Source organism: Rhipicephalus sanguineus, chromosome 4 (genome assembly GCF_013339695.2).
Source record: "Rhipicephalus sanguineus isolate Rsan-2018 chromosome 4, BIME_Rsan_1.4, whole genome shotgun sequence".
Taxonomy (NCBI): domain Eukaryota; kingdom Metazoa; phylum Arthropoda; class Arachnida; order Ixodida; family Ixodidae; genus Rhipicephalus; species Rhipicephalus sanguineus.
The window spans coordinates 197,819,259-197,840,866 of NC_051179.1; the positions used below are offsets into that span (position 1 = coordinate 197,819,259).

Here is a 21,608-nt window from a genome sequence, read left to right on the forward strand (position 1 = left end):
GAAGGCTTCAGCAAAAAGTTTAAGACCCATACTCACAGGTTAATGCTCATTCACAGCTTCTGTGGAAGTCCCATGATTTCTGTGTCCATCTGTGCGTGCCTTCCTTGCGCCTTTGGACAAGTTTGTGTAGAATGTCTGCCAGGAAAACAAAAAGATCAGAAACATGTTCCCTTTTTCTAGCATGCCTCACGTAACCCAAACTAACTTTTATCGCCCCTTGGGATAGCAGTTTAGAAAGTATCCAAACAGCCACTCCTTCGTCTGTGTATAGCTCATAACCAATTAGTAGCATCCAACATGACATCTGGTCATTGTCAAGGCATATCAGACAAAAAACTGAGACGAGTATAAGCAAACAGCAAGCGGCTATATTTCTCCATTATATCGTTTTCTAATGCAGCTCGATGCATTCATCGCTTAAATTTAATTTACACTGTTATTTTGGTGTCCGTCCTAAACATAATTTTCAAACAACTCACTAGCAACCTATTTCTCTTACAAACTATATGAATACATGTTAAAAAGATGAGGCATGCAAACATGGACACAAGAGAGTCAAGACGCCTCAAACGCCGAGATCGCTAACCGGGGGCTCATCACCTAATCTATCTTTACATTGTCGAGAGCGTAAATGCTTGCCAAAATTTAATGAATGCACAGTTTTGTACAAGCACATGAATGAAGAAATGCGTCCAATGGTAGAGGCCTGGCACATCGATAATCGCAGTGCACGTAGGAGCCAACCGCCGATTAACCAGCATAAAGAAGAAATCAAGTGCTTCAGCAGCTTTCTCTCACATAGACTATCGCACGAGCCGGATTCATAGGTATCTCCTTTTGCCTGGGCATGCGCAGATAAGCTTTTGTGTCTACCTAATTTTGTACCACTGTCCACCTTTTCACTTGGCTTTAGTGCTGTCTTGACTTCTCTCTTGTGTCCATGTTTGCATGCCCTGCCTTTTTAACATGAATACCTACCAACTAGCTCAGCTCTCTGTAATTCTAAACTATATACAATCTAGAACTACCGCTCTGTTCACTTGCTGGTGTAACAATAATGGCAACGTCATTTTAAAATGTAAATGTATTGTAAAATGTAAAATGTAATGTGAACGTCATTTTAAAAGCACATGAGCCTCTATGATTTTCACCGCCATCGAAAGTGCAACCACTGCACCAAGGATCGAAAGAGCACAGTTCAGATGAGCGTCTCAGCATTATAACCATTGTATTACAGCGGGGGATGTTCACTTGGTAATGCAGGTTAACGTTAAGGATTATGGAAAGAGCTGTAGGTTGAAGAAAGACATGCAATTAAACAAGTAGCTACAAACATTATGCAGTTTAGATATTTCTGTAACCCAAACGGCTGGTGCTCAGGGCATGCACCTAAGGAACTCCTGTTCAGCATCTCTTTTCGAACCAAAGCTTAAGCAGAATCGAAGTTCCTGTCTACATATTGCTCTGAAAACCCAAGTTAAGTAGCTGAAAAGTAAACACTAGAAGACAGGAAAAAATCAATTACCTGTACACCTCAAGATGCAAATACACCAAACAACCTGGACTGTGAAATGCATTGATTGAAAAGATCAAAGCAGCATAGCAATGAACTTCCATTTGGCTGCCACAGGGCAAAAAGGTGGTTCTGGTGCCAAGAAAAATGCATAATGGCACTTATTGCATATACTAGGTAGTTTTGTATGCTAAATGTATAAATTACCGACTGACAGAAGCTGACATGCTATTTTAGAAATGAGCATTGAAAAAATAAAGAAGAAAGCCACGTTACATGTGAAGTTACCATTCATAAATTAAAGCTTAAGGGCCACTAAACGACCCCGGAGTCTAACGTTTGTGAGAACTGCAGGCTTGTACAATGTGAACATGTTGCCCCAAGAATATTTTGATTAAGTGGTGCAATAATGAAGCCACAGGGGACAAAACAAACATTCCAGCTGGTTTCAGTTTCTCACTCAGTCTCACCATCGTGAAGAGGGGCTTCCTCGATGTGCTACTGTGCCAGGGCTGTGTGGTGAGGAAGCACAGTTCAAAGCACTGGCAAGATAAATTCATAACACTCGTGACAACCACACAGCCTATACTGCATCCTCGCAGAGCCAAAATTCCGTTTGATATTGCAGAGGACTATTCGACACTCAGCGTTATTTAATGTTGCTCATGAGCAACATTACACCCCTTTGCTACCAAAGAGGACTGGTCAAGGACTGAAGAGGAGGCGCGGTTATTGTTTTTAGAAGCGGAGTGTCTGTGATATTCGCACAATGTGATTTGTGCGGCCCTCTCTACGAATTAGCGAGCTTGTTTGGGAGGTGTAAAAAAAAAAAGAGGTCAGAGCCTGCTGACTGGCCGTTTAAGAGAATTTAAATATACATTGCAAGGAAGTACACTTGTATACATATCAGTATAAGCTATAAAAAACACGCAATTAACATGCTCAATTGATGCAGCATACGGATGTCTCACATCTTTGCAAGAACTTTACTATGGTGCCTGCATGTTTGCGTAGGCCAGAAGCAGCAGGCACGTGGCTTCCATGAATTTGACCCGTTCGTTGAAGGGGGACTGCTGCTCACATCCATGTAGCACTGCTCTTTGAAGATGCTTCCTGCGATGACAAAATGAGCACAACACAATTATGGTCTGCAAACATTGACATATCACCTACATTGCTGCCCTTTCTGATTAAATTCAGCTCTAGACTAATCAATGCGACAGCAGCATTATCCAACATTACAAGGCATGATACTGCTTTCCCTGTCCTGTTTTTTAGTTCAATAATTGTTTTCACCAATAAGAGAATGTAGCAGTAGTAAAGCTTCGGTTCGGGAGGGTGCAGTCGTAAAGTATGCATGCAAAGTAGCAATATTGTTACGGGGAGACGACAGAAGAAGGTTGTATTTACGGTACTGACACAATCACAGTGATCGGGGTGACAACCAAAATGGCGAAAGCACCAACGAACCCGTCCTCCTCTTCTTCGTCCTCTGGGTAAGCGGCACATAACATTACCCACCTGCGGTGAAAGCACCGACTCGGTGCACCCGGGCAAAGACGACCGCGAGAATGGTCACTATACACACGTGTCGGTGGGTTCCGCTATGTGATAGGGCTTCAGACGGACAACGTGAACAATGTCGGTGCGGGGCTGAGTCGACGAGGGCGAAGACAATGGCTCGATTCCATACGTCACGTCAGTCACTTGGCGGCGTACACGGTATGGTCCGGTGTACGGGAAGAGGAGCTTTTCAGAAAGCCCAACACGTCGTGCTGGAGACCAAAGGAGGACAAGAGATCCAGGAAGAAAGTGAGCGTTTCGGTGATGCCGATCGTAGCGAGATTCTTGGCCCGCTTGCGATTCGGTTAAGCGAACGCGCGCAACTTGACATGCATGGTCGGCGCGGCCAATAGCTTCTTGAGCGTACGCAGTAGATGGGTACATGGAAGGCGGCCTCATCGTGTCCATAGGCAACACTGGATTTCGGCCGAATAGGAGAAAAAAAGGCGAATAACTAGCCGTCTCGTGCCGGGACGTATTATACGCGAACGTGACAAAAGGTAATGTTGTATCCCAGTCTTGGTGGTCGGCCGACACGTACATTGCTAGCATGTCGGAAATAGTTCGGTTCATACGCTCCGTCAAGCCATTCGTCTGTGGATGGTAGGCCGTGGTTAGCTTATATTTTGTCGAGCAAGACGTCAGAATGTCATTGATGACCCTGGAACGAAACTGTCTCCCACGGTCGGTGAAGAGCTGGCGCGGAGCCCCATGTTGAAGGATGACGTTATGGAGCGAGAAGTCTGCTACGTCGGTCGCACAGCTGGTTGGAAGTGCCCGAGTAATTGCAAACCGTGTAGCATAGTCCGTGGCAACGGCGATCCATCGATTTCCCGAGACAGACGTAGGAAATGGACTAAGCAAGTCGAGGCCGACACGATGAAACGGCTCATATGGGATGTCGAGTGATTGAAGACGGCCAGCAAGCGGGAGTGTTGACTTCTTCCGGCGCTCACAAAGGTCACACGAGGTCACGTAATGGTGTACCGACCTATACATTCCTGACCAGTAGAAACGATGGCGCGTACGATCGTACGCTCGCGATAATCCGAGGTGCCCTGCTGTCGGCACATCATGTAGTTGGGCCAGAACAGTCGAACGAAGGTGTGCCGGAATCACAAGCAAGAGGTCAGTACCGTCAGATATTAAACTGCGACGAAGCAAGGTGCCATCGCGTAGCACGAAGAGACAAAGGGAGAAGTCAGGAGTCAGTGAGTTGAGGCGCTCAATGATATTGCCGAGAGTAGGGTCACGGCGCTGCTCAGCAAAGATGTTGAAGAGGTCACTGATTGGGAGCACAGATGGAATGATAGCGTTTGCCGGAGGTTCTGGTGGGTCTACGGGATATCGAGACAGGCAGTCGGCGTCCTGATGTAAGCGCTTTTGGTGTAGCGCGAAAGGAAACACGGACACAAGAAGGCACAAATAACACCACACAGCGCCTTATTTGTGCCTTCTTGTGTCCGTGTTTCCTTTCGCGCTACACCAAAAGCTGTTCAAATGAGTAACCAACAAGCCCACGTCGCAACCCTCATTGATGTAAGCGGCCCGACTTGTAGACGACAGTGTACGTATACTCTTGAAGTCGTAATGCCCAACTACCAAGGCGACCAGTGGGATCGCTGAGAGAAGGCAGCCAGCGAGGGTGTGGTGATCACTGATAACGGTACAGGGCCTTCCATACAGATAAGGACGAAATTTGCCGACAGCCCAAACAAGAGCGAGGCTATCTCTTTCTGTTATTGAATAATTTCGTTCAGCTGCGGACAGAAGGCGGCTGCCGTATGCAATAGTGCAATCTTGACCACGTTGATTTTGACCGAGAACAGCGGCGATGCCATGACCACTCGCATCGGCATGTCCAGGAATTCGGGACATCGACAACTAGCGCCATCGGTTGCGTTGGCTGCTGAGTAACAGCGTCACTCAAGGGGAAACGACCTTCAAACATTTATTGTAGTGTAACGCTTCAATATACGCTTAAATCACTTCGTCCATGTGTTCTGGGAGTCATGATCCCAGAGTGCGAGCACTTTTGCTTTATTCCCACAAACTTCGTGGGTTCGAGAGCCACTTTTATGTGCTTTGTGAAACTTCATAAGAGATAATTTAAAAATTCATATAAAAACAATGCGCCCTCGCCTGCTTAAATCACTGAAGTGACCCAGTCTCGATGATTCAATATTCGTACCTGTGAAGTTTCGCTGATGTCGGCGAAGTTTCTGAGGTTCCACGGGAATTTTTGTGTAAGGTGCATTGCAGCGAAACTACCTTATAGAGGTGCATATGCTTCATAGTGTTTACGGTTGCCCTAAAACACGTGAAAATGTCAGTGTTTTTATAAAAGCTTGTTTTTCTTAAAGCCGCTAAAGATATGGATGGTATAAATACTGTGGAGGTCTTAAGTTGATAATTAGAAATGAGAAGTCTTAGGTTAATTAGAGCAGATGGTTAAAAATGAGAATAGCTCCTCGTAAATCAAAGTAAGTAAGAATTGACAAGATACATTGATACGCACACGAATCTTCCCCCATTGGGTGTAAGCAATCAAATGTACTAATGAATTTAACAATTTATTTAAGACTTATTGGTGGAAGTGTTTAGTATAGAAGGACATGTATAATATATATATATATATATTTAGAGATATTATTGCAATGTACACGATTAGCACTAGATGCCTGTCGCATGTAAGTAACTAGCAGTAGATACTGTTATAGCTAATTAGTAATCAAAGTTGTAAAAGATATAGTAATTGTACCCTGCAATTATTAATACTTACACTCAGAGTTAAATAGGAAAGGGGTAAATAAGAATCAACTAATCGGAGGACTGCGTTGTAAAGTATCACATCGAAGTGAAGACGAAGAAGACCAAAGATATAAGAATAGCTTAGGTTGCTAATTAGTGATTAGGTGTCTTTTAGCTTAATAATATGGAAAATTAACAGAATTAACAATGATCCCAAGAAATTTACACTGACTGAGATTTGCTCAGCAACAGTATGCACAATTGCACCCTGAGATATAAGTAATCACTTGTAATAATGAATTCACCAATTTTAAGCTAGAAATCTTTCAGTATAGAAGGATAGGTACGTTAAATATATAGGGTATTCGATGTATGAAATTACGATCCAAGATAGATAAGTAACATGTAATTATCTTTAGTGATAGTTATCGATAATTAGCAATCAGGGATAATTTTGGGGAAAATCTATGGAACATAGCGATTAAAGGTGTCAAAAAAAGGTAAGCAAGAGAGGACGATTATAGTTTATTTGTGATGGTTGTAGGCAATTATCAAGCGTGGGTAGATTGCCAATTAAGTTACAGGGCGATAACATTGTAATGCATCAAATGAAAGCATATAGGAAGAGGCTGAGTACATTTAGAATGTTTTGCGAATTAACAATTAGGGGCTCTGTAGCCTAATTAAAATTATATTTACTTTTACAGCAGAGTTATCACCATGCTTTGTCCTACTCGCGATGTAGACAAAACACAATCATCGTTATGTCGGCGCGCTCAGCATAGCTATCCCTAGTTAAGCCATATTCATCATAGCCAATTCTAATTAAGCTTAGTTGAGCACGGTAAAACCTAATTAGCCAAGCATAATTTAGCCAAAGGCTAATAAGCCCTAATTAAGCCGAGTTGAGATTCTAGTGTGCGTATTCATGCTGAGCTCGGTAAGAGATGGCGAGCGAAATTGAACTAATAATAATTAGGAATGAGCATAATTGGTGTTAATTATGCCTAGATTGGCTTGGGATGCAATCTAGTCGAGAAGAAGCCTCGAATGTGTAGATTATATCATTTAAGCTCAATAAACTAATTAAGATATAATTAAACTAACTAAAATTATAATTACCAGATACTCGTAATTAAGTTAGGATACAATTAAGACTAGCTGGACTACAGATGCAACCTAAGCGAGACCAAGTCTCGAATGTGCAAATTAGACCTTTGCGCTTATTATCCCAATTATTCTAATTAAACTAAATAATCTGCTTGGTGTTGTGACTGCCAAGCGATACCCAATCGAACCCGATCAACACCTAGTCTATACTCGTGATTTACAATGTGATCCCGTGAACACTTCGTGCATCGACGTGTGAATGCACGTGTGTCTAGTCAAGCCAGGGCCAGCCAAGTGCCGACCAGCTGTGCTCTAGCCCAGGTTTGCGCGACTCAGTGCAAGCTGCGCAAATTTTTAAAATTAGGTCAGCCAAGCAGAATTCACCGTAAGAATAACTTACTGATGTTGATCTACATTCGCACCTTGGCCCACAGTGTATTACTAATGAATGACGAAAATGAATTCAACATATTTTTAATTTAGGGGGAAAGCTGTCAGTCTAGGACATAAGTAAAATAGATAGTACCTCAATCTATGCAGTTATATTACGATGGCGGGAAATAGTAGAATATCATTCACTATTTGCAGTAATAAATATCATTAATTCATAATCAATTATAATTATTCGTTTAATATAGATACCATCTATCGCCGACAAGTGTCACTGGAAACATTTACTAGAGACTACGATTTGAAGGAGTACTGCGTTGAAAACAGCGCGAAAATTGGACGAAGTCTAAGGAATAAACAACACAAGCGCTCGCACATTGATGATCAGGACGTCTTGAGGGGCTAGTTGGTTCATACTATGCAGGAAACTTTGCACTAAACTAGAAAATGACAACACAAAGAAGGAACACTTCAAAGATCGAGTGCACACTACAAACAGTTTTATTGAACGTAGAGCATCGGTTAAATAGGGAAACCCGAACTGCGCAGACACCCCGTGGCTGCGCATAGCTGCACAGACACATTGTGTTTGGAGACTGCACTGGTGAGATCGTGCCCGCATGAGAGGCTGGCCAGCTTCCGTGCTCAGATTTGACGACTGAAGGCAGCTCGGTTCCCGCAGTCTGTGCTGACGGCGGTGGCTGAAACCCTCCTAAAAAAAGCTAAAAGGGCGTTCGCGAAAACCGCAGCTGGGGGTCTCGTCGAATAGGCGTGAGTAGCCGATTGTGTTACCCTATATACACCGGGTGACACACAACCTGAAAAAGGTTGCCAATCGCCACGGAGTTGGCATGGTGTTCTCTGCGCCTAAGAAGCTTTCGAAGCTGTGCGCGCGCATTTCGAGCTGTGTAGCAAAAAACATGCCAACCCGGTTGTGCAATGCGATGTAGGAGTGGTGTACGAGATTCCGCTTTCCTGCGGCAGGTCTTATGTGGGCCAAACAAGCCGCTGCCTAAATGACCGTGCACGTGAACACCAGCTGTCGATCAAAAATAAAGAAATGGCGAATTTGCCAGCTCACTGCGCTGCCTGTGGATGCGAAGCACGATTCCAACAGACTAAGATACTGGGATATAGCAAAAACACGTGTGCTCGGGAGGTTTCGGAAGCGTTCTTCATTAACGGGAAAAGAGATAGCTGTGTAAGTGAGGCCTCGGTATCCCTCTACGGTGCGGAAGTGTCTTTTTTGATGAATAAAGTGCGTTAGCACGTGTTGTTCCTCGATGTGTCTGTGCAGCTATGCACAGCCACGGGGTGACTGCGCGGTTCAAGTTTCCCTATTTAACCGATGCTCTACGTTCAATAAAAACAGTTGGTATTGTGCGCTCGATCTGTTGAAGTGTTCCTTCTTTGTGTTGTCCTTTTCTAGTTTAGCACATTGATGAGTTATGCAAAACACTGCGTGCGAAAGAGCCTGATGTAAGAGAAAGATATTGCGGAAGGGTGTGTGGAAGGGCCAGTTGCTACACGTTACTGCATTGAGAAGCAGCGCGAAAACGGCACGAAGGCTGAGGAACAGTGCTTCTGTTGTTTGTTCCTCAGCCTTCGTCCGGTGTTGGCGCTGTTTGCAACGTAGTAACATGTACCAACTGACCCTTCAAGGCAGCCTTCTGAAATTTAAAGGAGTAATTAGATGTAATTATAGTTATAGGCAATTATTAATTTAGTGCAGATATATAATACAAATAGGTTGAGAGATATGATTGCAAAGCATCAGATGATAGCCTAGAGAGAGGGTGAATACATTGGCAGATTCTTGCTAATAAACATTTTCAAACAATCCCAGAACGCCCTGCGGGAGCGTGGCACACTATGGGAAAAGTCTGTACATCGAGCGAGCCGGCCGTTCCGTCGCCCGCTGCTCGTTGGCGCCGTGGGAGCAGGAAACGAAAGGAACGTACACGTCGCCGCTTGTTGAACATTCTTGCACCGTAAAAGACTACACGTATACAAACGCATCTGCATGTATCTCTACGCATGAAATGTGAAAGGAATAACGCAGTCAGTGTAGGTATTGCCGAGGGTATGTATATCGGACGTAGCAGTTAAGCGGTGTGTGGGTTAATGCGTGCCGATGCCGCCACGACGTTCTGTTGTCAATAATATGAGCGGAACACCCAACTCAAGTATAGTGTATGAATACTTGTAAGGTACAAATGCAAATGTGACGTATTCAATTGCCATATCGCAATTCAATACGTCACATTTGTCCGCTTCAGCATTTGGTGTCATGAACACTTTTGCGCTTGCTCACTGCGTTTAGCCGTTATGGCGCATTTGAAAGATAATTTCAGTGTTCGAAACTTATCTAGCGCACGACTACACATATCTACGGTATGCATTCACCTGCGAGCCAGCACGTGAAAGCGCGACCAGCGTTTCTAAAATGCAACAACTGCAGTTAGTATCAACGAAGGGCGATATAATTTTATCATTTCTTATATATATGGTGCGAGCGACGCACACGCGGTCTAATCAATGTATATCTTATTTTAGTAAACGTTGACTATGCTCTCTCGAAGACTCTTTAAATATCACAACCTCTCCTTGAGCTCGTCGACAGTGTCGATGGACGTTGATTCCAAATGGATCCGCGAATTGCATAGAACGCTCCTGGACTTCATCTAGCAAGCCGAGTTGTATCGTTTTATTTATTTGTGCTGCAGGGCAGGGGTCTCAAACACGCGGCCCGGCTCGCACGTGACTGACTTCGTTCCACCCTTTTATTAGTCATTTCTAGAACGGATGAAGCCTCACAGGGGTGAAGAGAAAACTGCGCACCGGCAAAGACCGGACGTATGCACTAAGAGATAAGGAAGGCAAAGTCACTATCAATATGGATAGGATAGTTAAAATAGCTGAGGAATTTTACAAATATTTGTACAGTAGCTGGGACAACAAGGACGATAACGTAAGAAGTATTAGGGGGCAAGAGTAATCGGACATCCCACCAGTAACGACATGGGAAGCAAAGAAATCCTTAGAGGGAACGCAAAAAGGCAATTGCCGCTGGTGAGGATCAGGTAACATGAGATCTGTTGAAAGACGGTACAGATTGTGTTCGAAAATATTTGCAGTGGCTTAGCTCGGCTATGCCAGAATATACGTAGCGTTAGCAAATGTTCTGCTGGTTATTCTTAGCTTTCCAGATTGTCTAGGATTATCAGCCTTCTTCTGTTCATTCCTCGTACGCTGAGCCGCTAATTGCCAGGCAACTACTTCGGGATCCGATGAGATAAGCTTCTCGGTTCTTCTGCGCCGTTGAGCAGCATTCGCGCTCTCCTTCTCCATGGCGTTACCCACCTGCAAACGCCAGTCAGAGGCGCTATCAAGCGGCTCCATCGCAGTGTCAGACGACGACTGCGCAGCGAAGGCGAATAGCTGCGCGCGCGCCGGCGCCAGTGTGTCTGACATGGCTACGATGTCACTCCTCGCGAATGCGCAGACCAGCAGCGGCGAGTCGCGCGCGGCGGTGGCGGAGTCCGCGCGCGCCGGCGCCAGTATGTCTGCCGCGGCTACGACGCCACTCCTCCCGAACGCGCAGACCAGCAGCGGCGGTGGCGGAGCGCGTGAGATGCCGGCATCGGTGAGCCAGCTGTGTGACATCACTGATCCTCGCGCATGCGCAGCACGGCTCATGAGGATCCACGCGAAATCGGCTCCGGCTAGGCCAGTGTAGCTAACGCTACAAAACTGGCCACTGTGTATAGGAATTATCTCTTGACGGTGAGGGTACGAGAACCTTGGAAGAATGCTAACATCACCTTAATCCATAAGAAAGGGGACGTCAAAGACTTGAAAAATTAGGTGCATGCCGATCTGCTTACTGTCCGTTGTCTACAAGCCATTTACAAATATAATAGCTAATACAATTATGACAACATTAGAATTCCATCAACCAAAGGACCAAGCAGGATTCCGTACAGGCTACTCGGCAATAAACCACATTCACACTATCGATCAGGTGATAGAGAAATGCGCGGAATATAACCAACCCCTATATATCGACTGCATAGATTACGAGAAGGCATTTGATTCGATGGAGATGTTAGCAGTCATAGAGGCACTACGGAATCAGGGCTTCGACCAACCATACATAAAAATACTGGAAGAAATCTTAGATTAGGTGCACGGTGAAGAACCCCAAGTGGTCAATAATTCTGGAGCACTCCACTACGGCGGCCCTCATAATCATATCGTGGTTTGGGGACGTCAAACCCCAATAATAATAATAATAATAATAATAATAATAATAATAATAATAATAATAATATTAATAATAATAATAATAATAATAATAATAATTTATTATTATTATTATTATTTTTATTATTATTATTATAGGAGTGGGCCTAATACCGACCCTCAAGGGTCGGTATTAGGCCCACTCCTATTTTTAATTTACGTTAATGATGTTTCTTTTGCCATTCGTAATTCTTCTTTCCTCTTGTATGCCGATGACATCAAGATATTTAAGGAAATTCATTCAGTTAACGACTGTCGCTTGTTGCAGTCAGATTTGTGTTCTTTTTCCGAATGGTGCAACGGCAATAACCTTTCTCTAAATACCGCAAAGACAAAATTCATGTCTATCACTCGCAAAACATCTAGCGTGTCATTTCAATACTTTGTCAATTCTGTGCCGTTATGCAAGGTTTATGAAATCAGTGATCTTGGTGTTGTTGTTGACAGCGCGTTAAACTTTTCTTCTCACGTTAAGCGTGCTGCTATGCGGGGCCTTCGTTCTCTCGGATGTGTTTGTAGAATATCTCGAGAATTCAGGTCTCCCATGGCCCTACACAAATTGTACACGGCAATATGTCTTCCGCAACTTGAGTATGCGTCCGTGATATGGAATGGCATTGCTCAATCCAGCGGTAACACCATTGAACGAGTCCAAAAAAATTCCTCAGCATATATAACCATCGCTTTGCTAAAAATGACTCTGGATCTCGTTCAATACTGCTGAGTCATTATCACTGCCATCACTTCACTGGCGACGAAATCGTTCTGATCTCTTATTTCTCTACAAGCTAGTCCACGGTTTCATATCCTGCCCTGTACTTGTCAATTGTGTTAATTTTCGAATTCCGCGTAAGTTAACCAGAGAGAACAGACCGTTTCATGTACCCGCCTGCTTCTTCCAACACTCTACCGTTCACAGAATACAAAGTCTTTATAATATTAATTTTCTTGATCTTGACGTTTTTCATAGTCCACAATCACTGTTTTTATCCGAGCTTTGCACTGTTTTGACATAGTATGGCACAGTGTACAAAGTCTTCCCTTCTCCGTCTTTCCGCATAGTTGTATATGTGCACTCTAATTTTTTATTCCCCTTCAATATTTCTCATATTGTCTTATTTTACTCCTCCCCTTTAGTGTTCATTTCTCTTTGTCTACGTGTTTTTGCTCTTTTTATTTCTGAAGACTGTCTGTATTGTATTGTTTATTTTTATTGATTTTATTTTTGCGTGCGCCTGCACAAAGACCTCACGGTTGTTCCTGGGCACGTTAAATAAATGATTGATTGATTGATTGATTGATTGATTGATTGATTATTATTATTATTATTATTATTAACGCGTGACACTGGTAGAGTGCTGGTTTATGTAAATTGAATTACCAAAAATGAAAGCTTGAAGCATTTATATTGAACCTGGTTTATCGTTTTCTCCACAGTGCACCGGTTTAAACCGCACACGTCTTAAGCGTCTAGTCGGGTTGTGGATTTCACAACTAGCAATCTGACTGCAAGAAATATATATATATACAGAGACCAGGAGGAGCCATTTTTGGACTTCTACCCCGCGAAAATACAAACACACTGCGCTGTAGCTTTTCGGATGCGACAGCAGCGCCACAAGACGGCCTAGCGACTAAAGCAAGCATGGCTAGATGAATATCATAACCTTATCCCTTTATATCTGGATTTTTTGATCCTGCGTCAAAAGCATGCGTAATTCCGAAGTATCCACGTGCGCATTCACATGGATACTTCCGAATTATTGATAAGCAGATGCTTGTGATAGAACATGCAGAATATTAATTTAGGCAAAACTCGGTGCGTGACACTTCCGCAATAATGATGACACGTGTGTACAGGGTTGTTTTTCATGTAATATTTTTATTGTGCCCTAGCGGGCTACGTAAATAATAATAATTTAAGGGGCTTCACGTGCCATAACCACATCGTCATTATCGCCAAGCCGCAGTGGGAGATTCTGTAATAGGTTTAAACACTTGAGGTTCTAGAACGTACTACACCTAACAGACCTAAGTAAGCGTGTGTCCTTGCATTTCGTCCCCGCCGGAATACGACCGCTGGTGCAGGGAATATAAACCGCCACCTCGCGCTCAGCAGCGCCACACTTTATCAGCCAATTGTCCCTACGCTGGGTGCACATTATGTCAGCGACGCTGGAATAAAATTTAGCCTCTTTAGCCGACGCTAAATAGACCACAGTAGCCTATGCTCTGGAGAGACATTCGTTAAACTACTTTAACGTCCTTAGTCAATGTATTGTTCCTCCCACCCTCAGCCTGAAACACTCTGCAGCTCACCCGCTGTTGCACAGCCTCCGGAAACGGCCCACTCGAGTTTCGGTATCAATTGGGCTCGCGCTGCCGAAAACCGCATTTTTTACAACGAAAGCTGTTATTATTCTGTCATTGCTTTACAGCGAAAGCTGTTAACTTCATGAATATTGCGATCATTTATGGCGTAGTGTGCACCTTGCTTGTGTACTTGTACTATAGTTGCCCCAGGAGAGTTTACAATGGGCTATAGAAAGGACGCTGTTCCAGCATTGGGTGTGACTGTGCTGCGTGTACCGCGCAGGCGTGACCATGAATCGACACGCGCTCTCTTCGTTATCTTCTCCATCTGCGTGCTCTTGCTCTTCTGCTTCTTGTCGAGCAGCTCTGTTGTGATCCAGCCTTGTGTGGCTTCGTGCAAGCTGCGATAATTTGCTTTGACGTGAACTCGATAGTTTAGGTATAATTTTAAGGCGAAATCCTTAGGTGCCTCATCAAACGCGAAAACTGACCGCCGGCGTCGGCATTCTGCGTTGGCGGCGTCAACAAAAAAATCATCACGCGGTGACATCACGACGTGACGTTATTATGACATCGCAGATCACCAATGTCACTTCAGTATGACGGCATGATGACGTGACTTCATCACATGACATTGTCTCTTTGCAGTGCCTCTGTGATCGGTGGGCCGATCACAGAGGCAGTGCAAAACCACGTTCGGTGCAGAAATCTTTTATACGGGTGTGGGGCAGAACACACACATCGAATGACGAAAAGAAGAAGAAGACTTTCACTTTCGAGCCGTCTTAGTGTAATGCACAAGAGACCCAGTGCATTTATTTTTTTTTCAGTGAATGATGGGAATTACTCTACGAGAAGTACTTCTCGCAAGCGTAGTCACGAGGCGTGAGCTCTCGATCTTCCCTTGGAATGGCACGAGCCCGTGCTTCTCACCTTACCAGGTCACAAGGGTGACTAGGAACTTGCAAAATCGCGAGCCATTGATGTGGTCGGGGGTCTGCCCATAAAACAGGGACGAGCCAGGCCTCCGGGAGAAGTAGAGTTCAGGAGCCGGAGCTGATTACAAGAACGTTTGTTTACATGACTGTTTGGTAGCGTGGTTTGGAGCGTCTCAACGCTGGCGTTATAAAGCCTTCATCTTCCCCAGATTCCCTGTTGGGGAAAACAATGAAGTGCAGGACAGTCCAATGAACAAGTTGTCTTCATCTCAACCCCCAAGAGAAAGGTCAAGCACTGCTTCCTTTCCACCTCAGGAAAGAGAGAAGCGACGCGCCCGGTTCGACGTACGGCGCCTGGGAGGTGAGCAGAAGACACAAAAGGGCACCATACACACAGTGAAGGGATCGCGGCGGCGCAAATTCCTGAACACTGAGGTTGAGCGTTGGGCTAGTTGGTGCAGCATAATCCAAAGGTTTCACAGCGCATACAACGAGGACGAGCAAAGAAGAGACACACACAGCGCTGAACTTACAACTGGCTTTTTATTTTCCTGCCACGGCAATATGTATGCGCATTTTCACAGTAAAAAAAGGAAGAACAGAGCAGACGAGATATACAAAATCAGTCAAAGGAACAGCAACCCATTATCGATATCACATGTTTTGAGATAAAAATTCACTTTCCTTGCTCGAAAGAGCAAGCGACGCAACACTGATACACTTTTCACCACGTTTCAAAATTTCCTGGGCTTCTATGATTTCGCGCGCTATCCTATTTTTGTTTCTCGCGAGCACACGTGTGTGATCGAAAAGAGGCCGGCACCCACAATCCCGACAATGAATTCCTAAATGCCCACTAATAGCCCTGTCTACATTGTACCGGTGTTCCTTAAGACGTTCATTAAGGCACCTTCCGGTCTGCCAGACATATTCACTGTGACAAGATAGCGGAATACAATACACGACGCTATCTTCACACGGGACGAACCTATCTTTATGCTTGGTGGTGCACATTTTTCGAGGTCTTGCTTCAGAATTCACCTGACGGCACATTGTAAGAAGCTTGGCGGGGGCTGAAAAGTTGAGCGCTGTGTGTGTCTCTTCTTTGCTCGTCCTCGTTGTATGCGCTGTGAAACGTTTGGATTATCCTGAACACTGGCCGTGCCGTCAGGTGCAGTCCTTTCTCTCCTCGATAGCGGCGCCGGCTCTGCTGACAGCCAGCTGCTGGTCACCAAGCCATAGAGGCACCACGGAGAAAGGTTCCCGATAAAGATCTCCGGCGCTCGTCTAATTGTCCGGTGCATCTCGCAGAACGTTGGACAAAGCAGTGCACAAGTTACCGCCTCTTCCGAACAGCCCCGACAGCAAACAGCACACTTCCAGGTCATAAAATCGTCAAACTCGGCCGGGTGTGTCCAGGGCGATTGACGAGGGGAACTGACAGCTTGGAATGGGCACGACTGCCGTGTTGTCATGCCATGAGGTGCGTTTCGGCGAACGTTGACGATGCAGAAAGCAGGGCAGGTGCCGCCAAATCATTACCACGATCCAGCGGCGCCAAACGGGAAACCCGATCATAACATTAAAATTAATGCTATTACTTAGCCCCTCTATTGTTTATTGGCATTACTGTATGATTGAGACGATGGCAATGAGGGATGCGAGGAAACCGAAGAGTTTCATCATGTAAGATTTCGGACAAATTCGGTCCGTAGATTAGTACGCGAACATCGTGTCTACAAAGTAGGAAAATAATGAAAAAGTAGGCCGTTACTCTCAGAGGGGGCCACACTTCCCGCGAGATGTGAGTCGCGCACTGCAGCACACTGCTTTCAGCGTCATTGCCTGCAGCACGTGACGTCAGTTAACCACCCATTGAGAGAAGCTCAATGCGGCCACTCTAGTTGCGCCACGAAACAAAACAGCAAAAAAAGTGGGGCTCATTACGTAAGCAAAACAGAGTATGTACATCGCCTACGGTACTTAAGGGAATGCAGAGAAAGAACTCCGTTTGCAGAACGTCGCCGTGGCACAGCTAAAACCTGCGTTAATAATATCTGGGGTTTAACGTCCCAAAACCACAATATGATTATGAGAGACGCCGTAGTGGAGTGATTTGGAAATTTCAACCATCCGGTGTTTTTTAACATGCACTAACATCACACAGCATTTCGCATCCTTCGAAATGCGACCGCCGCAGCCAGGATCGAACTCCCGACCTTCCGGTTGGCAGCCGAGCACCATAATTACTGCTCCACCGCGGCAGACAAGGCCTACGTTGACAGCAATGTTTAGCTTCTGGCAGCACGGTAACAGGGCAGTTAAATGTCTTGCAACTCTTGTAATAGTGGGTACACCCCACTATTGTGGGGTGTACCCGCTATAGTAGGAGTTGCACACACACCAGCGATCTGTATGTGTGCTTTTTTTTTCGTTTTCTGTCCCGTCTCGGCGCGCTGTTTCACGCTCAATAGTGAACTAATTGACAAAAAAAAGATATTCGTGGCAGGTTAGTCAGCTTGCCTTTAACAACTTTCGGTGTAATCCACTATTTGAGAAACATCGCCTGGTGAAGAGCTACGTTGTGTATCGGCAAACAAACACGCAAGACAGAGAATAAAAATAAAACGGCTTTTCCAGAATCTTCCAAGTCCGTTGCTCACATAAACAAAAGACCTCAACTCGTAATGAAAATATTAAATGGGTCCTGACGAGAGACCTTTTAACGAACTTTACTATGTAAAAATACAAACACGCTATTTTGCCCAGAACAAAAGTGGCCCAAGAGCCGGCTTTCAAGCCGCGACCTCGTGCAATCATGCATAATTTAATAATAATATTTGTTGGGGTTTAACGTCCTAAAACCACGATATGATTATGAGAGACGCCGTAGTGGAGGGCTCCGGAAATTTTGACACCTGGGGTTCTTTAACGCGCACCTAAATCTAAGTACACGGGCCTCTAGCATTTTCACCTCCATCGAAAATGCAGCCGCCGCGGCCGGTATTCGATCCTGCGACCTGCTGGTCAGCAGTCGAGCACCCTAACAACTGACCAGCATAGGCAGTCAAACAAGAAGGCGGGTTTCACGATACCTTATATCAGTCCAATCTGGTTCATCACTCTTTCATCAACACTTAGCCGAGAGGAAAACGCGGCCTGGGTAGCATGTCATGAGCATAATGAAGTCGGTGCTTTCCGATGTCTTTAGTTATGTTACTTAAAAACTAAAAAGCGCCGTTGAAACTAAGGTGACTTTTTAAAACGATTCTTTTTAAGAAGATCATCGAATATTATTTTGCTTGCAGAGGTATTCTTCCTTTACTTCTGCTGCTTATTGAGCTTTAAAGAAAAATGTCTGTGGCAGCGAATATAACACGGCCAGACGTCTTGACGTAATAGCACAAAATATTGATTTCATAAATTGAGGCCAACTGAAATTAGGGACAGGAAGCCTCTGTCTGCACAATTTCAAACCCGCGATCGTCATCACTGCCTCCCGAACTTGCATTATTTTCTCGAAATTAGCTTTTTCCAATTACAAAAACAGCAGCGCTAAAGGATGTTCTTGCTTTCTTTTAAGAAACCCGTGGGAGCCAGCAACAATATAATCGGACGAAATATATCGAAGATGCAGGGGATGAGAAGGGCAACACGCTGTTTCGGAGATCATCGTTATCAAGCACAGCCGAGCGACTTGTATGCCCCCTTTCATTGCAACAGAACTGCTGATTCACGGTCGAGCAGCCCAACCGGCCGCTCGTTGCACGCGTTGCGGTTATCACTAGGCGATTTAGGTTCGCGCTGCCTGATTGTAGCTGATATCGCCGTCGTGCTTTTTTTGTGTATTGTGGTTTTCTCGATTCGCCCGATTACGGCAAGCGTCATCGCGCGAATTTTGAACGTTGAAGGTCTGTACGCCACGTGGTGTGAAAAAAGGTGAGCTAAAAGCGATGTCCCGAATTCCTGGGTATGTAGTACGTACGTCGGTAGGTGCAGAGTCGTCGAAATGAGCCAACACAGGGGAATGTGAGTAGGGCCCATATTCTCAAACGATCGCAAAAGGCGATAGTATCGCGTTTGGTGACGTAGAAATTGATGCGTTCAGTAAGTAAAAAAAAACGCTTGCCTGTGACGTCATTGTTGCAACTGGCCGTTGGTTGTACGAATGTCTCGCAACACAAGGACCGTACTATGGTGAACCGTACGACCAACCGCCACCTGTGTCACGCAGAACAACCCGAGTGCAGCGTTTTCGAGCATGTGCTGCTGCTTCTACGCAGTGGCCAGGCTTGACCGGCTTGGCTGTGGCTACTTGAAGTATAAGACGTGTTGAAAGTGCTTTCAACGGTTTTTTGTTCGATTATTTAATGCACAGTATAATATTTAAAGAATGCAACTTTGCGTGAAACGTATTTTCGTTGAGAGTTTAACACGGCGTACTCGGAAAGTTCAGCTGTAGCGTGCCGTCGCAGCGACATCGTCTCAAGATCTCAACATGTTGCCGGCTCGCGATAAGCCACGCGAGCAACGCACGGTTCATGTTATTGGGACGTTCAAACCACGAAAAAACACGCGCTGGCAAAGAACGAGTGCTGATAACACCCCAAGGTAATGCTCGATGAAAGCTCCAGCGTAAAAAATGCTGCGTATATCCACCGAGGATTGAATAGTAGAAGCTACCGCCTACGTCACTGAAATGCTAGACTTCACCACGAACCGACGGTTAATGGTGCCTTCGTTTATTGCAAATATGTCGAGAGCACCGTCGAGCACCATGACGCAAAATTGACGTCGGCGGAATTACTAGATGGCGCCCTTACTTTTCCGGTTTGCTCAATAGCCAATCAGCGCGCACAAAAGGCGATACTTTTGCGATTGTCGCCTTTTGAGAATACGGGCCTAGGTCGACGAGATGAGAAAAAGCCGACGCTTGGGCAGGACCCCAAGAGACGGGGACGTCCTTTTTAAGAAGGCATGTGAGGGGCTGCGCAATCGCTGCAAAATCTTTAACAAAGCGGCGAGAATAGGAGCATAGACCAAGAAAACATGGCTGATCCCTCCGTTATAGGAATCGGTATAACACGAAAGTGAAACGTGTCTTCACAGAAGTAGTGCTTATTGTGTAGTGATATATGAGAGCTTGTACAATGTATATTCGTGCTTGGCAGCTACAGCACCGTTTGATGTGGATGCACCTATGTTGACGGCATGTCTCTATCGCGACGACTAACGCCTATGATCATGATTAAACCGTTGTGGTAGCTGACGTTGTGAACATATATTTGGACACAGCGAATCGTGAATCCCGCGTAAGGATGATATCAAAAAGCTCATAATCAACACTGGTACCCGGTATGTAATTCTTCAAAGCGTCGACACAGTGTGCGCTTTCTAGCAATGGGTGACCGACGCCTGCGCTCATGTATACACTACCACACACTGCGCTTCAGCAACACGGGAGGTAGGGGTTCGTAACCTGAGCAGCAAACGCGTGCGGCCCACTGGCCTCTGTCTCGAGGGCGCTGGTCTCGCTTCACCAAGGCACGACATTCGCTCGTCGAAATCGCGTCCTTTGCGCAACGCGTATTGCAGCAGTTTCGTTAGTCGGTGCTCTCCCAATCGAAGCAGTCGGCAGCGGAGAAATCCCGTTGGTGCATGTGGAAGCTGCACTACTCCGATGAGCCGACGCATGCTAAGACGAAGCGAAAGGCAAAGAACGTAACCACGTAACTGCGTCAAGGGTGCCTCGGCGACGCCAGCGCGGCCAGTGTACCTCGATGGTATCGAGACGCTTTAATCATGACCTCCGACATCGCGCGCAATCACGGAGTAAGCGCTAGTAAGTGTCGATCGTGAAGCATTATTTCTTTTTACCTCTCATATACGGCGGCACCGCCCCGCTCTGTCCCGCCTACCTACACCGCCAACAGAGAGCACCGTGCGAAAGAGAGAATGTGTGAAAAATATAAAGCGCGTTCGCGCCAGGGTCCGCATCTGCCGAGTTAGCTTAGTCGGTAGGGTGTCGGGCGCTTGCCGTCGCGGCCGCAAGGTTGTGGGTTCGATTCTCAGTGGGAAATCTTTCTTTGTTTTTTTTTTCTTTCTCACCCGCTGGCGTCTATTTTATCAACGTCATATCCGTGACGAATGTACTTGGTGGACCCCGGCATAAAACACTTTCGTGTTAAAAACGAGCGAAGGTCCATAGAAGAACGTGGAGTGGGAAAGTTCGTAACAGCTCGTATTTTTGCAGGGTGAGGCCGTATACCCGCAGCGTCAACAAGATGGCCAAGCACGGTGATCTCGCGGTGGCCAAAGCGGCATTTTGAAGAGTTGAGCTGAAGACCTGCTGTGCGAAAGACTTGCAAAATAGCCTAGAAGCGTTGTAAGTGGCCTGAGAACGTAGGTGAGAAAACGACGACATCGTCGAGGTAACTGAGGCGTGTGGACCATTTGAAACCCCGAAGTAGGGAGGCCATCATGCGCTCAAATGTTGCGGGCCCATTACACAACCCAAAGGGCATGACTTTAAACTGGTAAAGCCCATCCGGTGTAATAAAGGCCGTCTCCTCCCGATTATTTTCATCGACAGCAATTTGCCAATAGCCTGAGCGAAGGTCTATGGAAGAAAAGTACCGTGCGCCAGGAAGAGAATCAAGGGCGTCGTCTATTCGCGGCAAAGGCTAGACGTCTTTCTTGGTGATCTTGTTAAGGTGCCGATAGTC

The 21,608-nt window shown here is 45.5% G+C and overlaps 1 long non-coding RNA gene across 3 annotated transcripts in view; it reads right to left on the bottom strand.

Moving 5' to 3' along the window:
- Positions 1-21,608, bottom strand: part of LOC119391017 (uncharacterized) — a 37,502-nt gene that overhangs the window by 5,548 nt on the left and 10,346 nt on the right. For 2 of the 3 annotated variants that reach the window (XR_007415929.1, XR_007415927.1), the window contains exons 3-4: positions 1,526-2,626; positions 37-135 (exon numbers count right to left, since the gene is read on the bottom strand). This is a non-coding gene — a long non-coding RNA (uncharacterized LOC119391017). The remainder of the gene's footprint in view (positions 1-36; positions 136-1,525; positions 2,627-21,608) is intronic. The other variant, XR_007415928.1, reaches the window with a different exon arrangement.